We start from the raw sequence: 7391 nt of genomic DNA, 5'->3' as shown, positions 1-7391 counted from the left end.
CAAGCAGGTGACTAAGGAGAGACAACAAAAGCATTGTACCAGTTGCTTTGAAAATGGCTCCTTTCAAAATGCCCTTGAGATCTGGGTGCAACTCTCTGTCTGGAATCTATGGGGAAACGCCGTGTACCCAGCACAGTGTTCTGAGGCACAACAGTTCCTGTGTCGGCCGACTGTGCCCTCTGCCAAGCCTGTTTACAGTAAGAGCTTTCACTGCCAGAGCCGCTCACGCGTCTCAAATTCAGGACATAGCCACTAGATGGCGCTAAAGGTCTGTGAAACTTGTTTCTGGTCGGCCCTTAAATCTGTAATTCCGCCCTTAGCTGAAGAATCCTTGCAGAAGAGAGAGACCTTGCTCATAAATCCCACACGCAATAACAGGTTCATAATGCATCCTAGTGACTACACGTTGTATTTCTTTTTCTCCCTGAGAAATAAAATTTCTCTTTCAATGGAGAAGGATGTTCCTTACCATCTAACATGTACTAATGTTAAATCTCTTTCCTAGGAAGCCTGCAAACTAAGCCTTTAATGTTCACTGACCAAGACATCTGGGCAGTGTCTGCGGCGGGATGCCGATTGATAGCGTGAGGGACTGAGAACACATAAGACACAGTCTGGGCAGCCTGGATAGAGAGGGTTATTTTTCCCTTAAAAAATGCACCTTTGACTTGTCAAAAACGTTTTCTCATTGATCCACGGAGACAGAATCTGCAGGTTAGAGAGGCAAGTTTACGGAAAATCTCCTTCATCTTTGGAAGGGAAGTTAAGGGAAAAGAAGAGACTAATTTCTTCCGTTTAGAAAGTATTTACGTATTTGAGAGTGAGTTTAAGAATATAATAGCGGTGGGACAGAATTACATTTCGTTTTTTCCCTGACTCTTCCATCCCATGGCCTTCCACATTACCTGGGTAAGAGGAATGACAGAACATTTAAAAAAATGCCAAATGAGAGAATCAACAGCAGAATCTATATGAAAACAGAGTGCAATACATTCACCAACATCTCAGTTTATTTTATTTTATTATTATTATTTATTTTGTGGTACGCGGGCCTCTCACTGTTGTGGCCTCTCCCGTTGCGGAGCACAGGCTCCGGATGCGCAGGCTCAGTGGCCATGGCTCACGGGCCCAGCCGCTCCGCGGCATGTGGGATCTTCCCGGACCGGGGCACGAATCCGTGTCCCCTGCATCGGCAGGCGGACTCTCAACCACTGCACCACCAGAGAAGCCCTTCAATTTATTCTTAATATCGGTCCTTTTGTTAGCAGTGCCATGCAGCGAAAAGGGCTGGAATTCCCTGATTATGATGCACCTTTTGGTAGCTTATTGGTGAAGACTACGTGTCGATTGTTTGTCATGTGCACAGTGTGAGACTAGGTAAAAACCAAAACCAAAACCAAAACTGAAAAACCCACACACTTAAAACCAAATTGCATTGCAATTCCTTTGAAATCTCTACCTGTCATAGAGTCCCAGTTAAGTCTCCAAATTGCTTTCTGGGGTCTGCGCTAGAAGGGCAGGCGCCTTGCGTCTCTCTTTCCTTCTTGCGTGCCCAGCACCTGGCCTCACGTCTGGCACATGTGTGGAGTCTCAATCTACTTGCTCCGGGAGAGAAGGGCATGAAGGACTGGCTGTGGGCCCAGCACGGAGAGAACATGTTAATTTCTATATTTTGTATGTGTCCCATTCTGAAATCTGCCTATTTCAGACTGACCCCTCCAGAGGCAGAGACTTACCTAGAGACCTTGCAAGCTTATGGTTGGAAAACGTAGGATCAAAATCACCGCACTGGGACTTCCCTGGTGGCGCAGTGGTTAAGAATCTGCCTGCCAATGCAGGGGACACGGATTTGAGCCCTGGTCCCGGAAGATCCCTCATGCTGCAGAGCGACTAAGCCCGTGCGCCACAACTACTGAGCCTGCACTCTAGAACCCACGAGCCACAACTACTGAGCCCACGAGCCACAACTACTGAGCCCACAAGCCACAAGTACTGAAGCCCGCGCGCCTTGAGCCCGTGCTCTGCAACAAGAGAAGCCACCGCAATGAGAAGTCCGTGCACTGCAATAAAGAGTAGCCCCTGTTTACTGCAACTGGAGAAAGCCCACGTGCAGCAACGAAGACCCAATGCAGCCAAAAATAAATAAATGGATAAATTATTAAAAAAATAAAACCCACCGCACCGCCATGACAAAAATGGGGACAATCTGCTCCTTTCAGAGAAATCAAACCAAGATCTCACAGTTGAATGTGGCGCAGTTATTATTATTATTTTTATTGAAGTATAGTTGATTTACAATGTTGTGTTAGTTTCAGGTGTACATCAAAGTGATTCAGTCATATATACATATATATATATATTATTTTTCATATTCTTTTCCATTGTGGTTTATTATAGGATATTGAGTACAGTTCCCTGTGCTATACAATAGGACCTTGTTCTTTAAAACTATGGAACGCTCCACGAATTTGCATGTCATCCTTGTGCAGGGACCATGCGAATCTTGTCTGTATCGTTCCAGTTTTAGTATACGTGCTGCTGGAGTGTGCACTGGCACAATTATTTGTAACAGGTTTGTTTGTTTTTATTACCATGTATCATAAATAAGAGGCGTTTACTCTGTCAATGTTTTTCTTCTCCAGAGTTGGATGATGTCTTCCTGGCTTCCACAGTGCTAAACAGCCATCTCACACTTAGTGCCGGCCTGTGCGGCCGTTCGTAAAAGGGATGTCCACGGACAGTGAGGCACATGTTCATTTAGACCCTGAGAGAGACAAAACGGGAACTCTTAATGAGGTGAGAGAAGCGTTTCTTCTCCCGTTGACATGCTATTTTTGTCAAACTTCATTTTCAGATAGAACAATATAGGAAGCAGATGCATGTGTTCTAGGTTTGGAGTTCCTCTTCATTATTCAGAAGACTTCTCCCCTCCCTCCCCTCCCCTCCCTCCCCTCCCCTTCCCTCCCTCCCCTCCCCTCCCGTCCCCTCCTGCTCTCCCTTCTATGCTCTCCTCCTCCAGACAAAGAGATAGGTCTCCTTCTTTCCCTTCAAGATGAGATAAATCATGGTCTCTAATCTTCAAAGGAGGAACAGTTGTGTCCTTGGGCTGCATCCCCATTCAGTGATGGAGAATCACAGGTCAAGGCTGGGGGACGTACCATCTACCTCCCAACAGCTGGGCCCCAGAAGCTGGGATGTGACCACAGCAGGACCAGAAACTGCTACCTCTTCCCAGCTGCTGAGGCCACAGACCCAGCAGTGAGGGAGCAGAAGTGGCCTCCAGGTTTCCCCTTAGACAGCCTGTTGGCTGTCACACCCAGGAAGCAAACTGAATGCAGCGCAGATCACATTCCAGCTGCTCTTTCTTCTGGGAGTTCCTTATTCTGCTTCAGGGAACGCTTTTCTTTGTGGTCCCCTTCTGCTCTGGGGCAGCACCTCACCTGTCCCACAAGGGGTTTTGCTGGAGACTCAGCAGCATAGCTCTCTCCAAAGATACGGCTTCATCGATATCATCATCCAAACCCCTCACACAATTCTTGCTCCTTTGCCCTCTTTTCACATCCTTCTCAGGATCCAGGGGCCAGGAGTTCTGGGATCATCTCCGTGAATTCTGCTGAGACAGGTCTGTCCCGATCATCTTGATACCAGACACCAGTTTTTTTTGTTTTTTTTTTTGCCACCTCAGTTGAAACCAAGGCAGAGAGTCTCTTTCTAATATCTCATTCCTTCAGGACTGAATGAGATCCTGTTGGTGAAAACCAAATGTGAAGAGATCTCTGTCAACTATAACGTTCTGTGCAAACATCAGTTAGGAGCATCTAATCTCTGCTAATCTGATAATGCAGTCTTCTTACAACCACTACCAGGAAATAGGAAAAAACCCTTTCCAGCGAGACAGTGTACATTCTGGAAACAATGTTTAGGTTCCAGGGTAATTAGTGAGAATCTTTGGTAGGGGAGCAGTGAATTTCCAATCCTGTATCCGAGGCAGTGGGCAGTGGCCATGTGCTGAGACTGTGCGGTGAATACTGACCGTCCTCAAAAATCCTGCCCGATTCAAGTGGGCTGAGGCAAACAGCGGCACATCAAGGGACTGTAAAACAAGGCTGTTGTTTTCAAGAGGCAAAGAGAAATTCAGTCAGCATGTAATAGCTAAGGGAATGAAAGTGGGGGAGGGATGAGTATTCCAGGGATGGGCGTGCAAACGGAAAGGAGAGGGACTCCACGAGGCGTGTGTGTGTGTGTTGTGTGTGTGATTTGTGTGTGTGTGTAGCGTGTGTGTTGTGTGTGTGTGTGTGATTTGTGTGTATGTGTTGTGTATGTGGTGTGTGTGTGTCATGTGGGTTATGTGTGTATATGTGTATGAGTGTGTGTTGTGTGGTGTGTGTATGTGCACACCTGCTTGTGTACCTGTAGCTGGGGAAAGGTGCCTTCAGAGCATTAATTAGACACCTAATTGCCCTGTTAGAAAGTTGACGGAAGGAAGGTCTTAAGAGCTGATTCTGAGTTCAGGTTTGATAGATAGTGAATGTTGAGTCATGTTGAGTTCTGCCGTAATATAGATGCCAGGGGTTTTCCCCGGAAGGCGGGCGTGGGGCCATGCTTGGTAGACTTGGGGGGCACGTCACCTCAAGGTGGACGCCACTGAGTGACAAACCCCCCTTGGCCATGAGTAGACCTTACAGTGGGGCAAGGAGAAGAGAACTCAGCTATTGTCAGCCTCCTGAACTCCTGAACTTGCCAGACCTCCTCCCAGGGGCTACAGCTTCTCCTTGTCACTGTCTGCATCCCTGGTCGTGTCTCTGCATCTTCCCCCTGGCCCCTGGAGCTTTTCCTCCCCGTCTCGCTCAGCCTTAAACCTTTGCTCTGTTAGCCTGTGCCAGAGCTTCCTGCCCTACATCGATTACTTGCGACGTTCGTCTTGTTCCGTTGTGCGCGACTCACGCCAGGGTACCAGTAAAGCGTTTTGGTCAGTCTAGTTAGAGGGAGAAACACACTGATTAATAACTTGAAATACCCTCGCGTGGATAATTTAAGAGTGAAAGCCTTCATGATACCATGCCTTAGAGAAAACCCCTGTTTCCACCTGCCATGCATTCTCCCAGGCACCTAATGACGTGGGCAGAGAAGACGTGCAATCATGTTACAAAAACGGGATCTCACTACATGGACTCTTCTGCGTCGTATTTTTTTCACTTAACACCTCTTGGACGTCTTTCCAAATTGTAAGCCGTAGATCAACCTCAGCACCTCTAGGGGGCGCACGAGGATGTTATTTTGGGAAAACCGCTCAGGCAATCCAGGAGCTAATCCTTCCCACCCCAGGCTGCTGCCCTGCGACCCCTCTGTGCTGAATACCCTCACTCCTTTGCTCGGTGCCCACAGAGGCTGTGCTTTATGCCTTATCCGCACACTTATTGTCCCTTTATTAATGTGGAAAAGAATCACAGAAGGGCTGTTCTCTAGTTGTCCTTTCCTGCAGCTGGAGCCCTAATGAGCTTTGATCACCTTGAGGGAGGAGGACACATATTAAAAATGCCCAGCGTCTCTGAAGGCTGTGGTGCTGCCAGGCTGGGGGAGAAGCCTGGGAGGAGGGGCCCCTGCAGGGACGCTGGGGACAGAGCCGAGGCTCCTCTGATTCCTTGGGAAAATAACATTTCTCTTCTGTCACTGCCATTAGGTTGCTCACAAGATGCATCTGCGCTTTTGTCTAAAAGCATAGAAGGAGAGCAGGCGCATAGAACCAGAGCAGCTCTGCAGCTGCCTTCCCTGTCCTCTGCTAAGACCTGTTGCCTGATGGCTGGTATTTTTGCCTTTAATCACCGGCCTTAGAGTTCGAGGCTGGGGGTGGTGCCTCTAACTCTGCAACCTTCATCCTCACGTGGCATCTGTTACAGACCTCACGGGCAGGGGCACCCTTAGAATTTCAGCTTTTCCCTGAAACGAGGGACCTAGTTCAGCAAATGACTCTCTAACTTCAATAGCCTGTCTGTCTGATCAATAAGGAAACATTTTTGACGAGTTTGATGTTCAGTTTTGAGGAGGAAAATGACCTCCTTGAGCTGGGAGAGGAAGGATTTGTGTGCCAGGGCAGGAAGACCTTGGCTCTCACCCTGAGCTTGTGGAAGGAGATGTTAGGGTAATGCACACTTGGCTTCTTTTGCCTCTGTGACAACTTCTATCAGGACCTTTTATTTTCCTTCTTAAGCTCAAATATCAAAGCTGGTAGCAAACTTTACAAACCATGACACCAGCAATCACAAAGAAGAAAAAACAAGCTTCTTGGAAGGGTAAACGACATCTTTGATTTTCTTAGGGACGCGGTTAGATTGTGAGGTTTCAGAAGGAGTTATTCTGACCCTTGAATGGGATTTCCATTCGGGAGAAGGTTAATTCCCTGTCTTACCTCCCTCTGTCTAGTGTGTTACTTTGTGACACTTTTCATCTTACCCATGAGGAATTTGGGGTACCGTTAGGCTTGGTAAGTCTCCAGGAGCAAGTGGCATTTGAAACCTTTGTCCAACTGCATATTAAGATAGAGTCTCTGTTAATCTCAATTTTCCTATTCCTACTGGGTTTGAGATCAGAAGATAGTGTAGATGCCCAGGAGAATTCCAGCACAAAGGGAGGAAACCCACCGAGGTTTGGGAGTGCTACCTCGCAGGGACAGTGGGGCCTGGCCCTACCTTCACCTGGTAGTTCCTGCTACAAAGAACTCAGGTTTGATGCCCTGGATGGGCTGTCCTACTTTTTGCTCTTTTTTTTTATTTTCTTTTGGCCACGCTGCACGGCACGTGGGATCTTAGTTCCGCGACCAGGGATCGAACCCGGCCCCCTGCATTGGAAGGCGGAGTCTTAACCACTGGACCACAGGAGAAGTCCTCCTACTTCCTGCTCTCTAGGTGTTTGGGCTGCAGGACAGCAAACCATGGTCAGATAGAATCGTAATTGTGGGCTTCCGATTAAATGGGATGTGCTCAAGGCGTTTTCTTCTATCTTGGGGGCAGACCAATTCCAACTCTGAGGCAGATATATTGAAATGATGGACCGGGAGTGTGGATACCCATTCAGGGTCTGAAAAAGAAAGACAGGGCTTAACAACCAAGACACTAATTGAACCTTGTTAGAAATCAATGCATTAAATGCAATTGAGCTGCTGGATGAAGCCCCAGCCAATCCGGGCCTGGGGTTTGGGCACCTTCGTTTATCAGCTCTGAGTTTAGCTTTGTTCAACGATAATCTGATAGCAGCTCTGCATGCTGATTGGCTGGGGGCGGTTCTCTTCTACAATGAGAAACTAATCAATCATGTTACAGGCTTTTGTCTTGGCCAAGGTATTTAGATTTCAGCCAGCTGGTAAGCTGCCTCAAGGCCACCTGCTTGACTGAAAA

General features: G+C 47.7%; 1 non-coding gene across 1 annotated transcript; it reads right to left on the bottom strand.

Moving 5' to 3' along the window:
• Positions 1 to 2444: 2444 nt before the first annotated feature.
• LOC113619318 (U6 spliceosomal RNA) lies at positions 2445 to 2551 on the bottom strand. Its single transcript, XR_003432351.1, has one exon. It is a non-coding gene; the product is annotated as a U6 spliceosomal RNA (small nuclear RNA).
• Between the last annotated feature and the right edge of the window lie 4840 nt (positions 2552 to 7391).

The sequence above is a fragment of the Aethalodelphis obliquidens genome, unplaced genomic scaffold, assembly GCF_003676395.1.
Source record: "Aethalodelphis obliquidens isolate GAN/ISIS:26980383/991018 unplaced genomic scaffold, ASM367639v1 scaffold6, whole genome shotgun sequence".
NCBI lineage: Eukaryota > Metazoa > Chordata > Mammalia > Artiodactyla > Delphinidae > Aethalodelphis > Aethalodelphis obliquidens.
The sequence above is the reverse complement of the archived record's forward strand: the minus strand, read 5'-3'. Positions and strand labels throughout refer to the sequence as shown.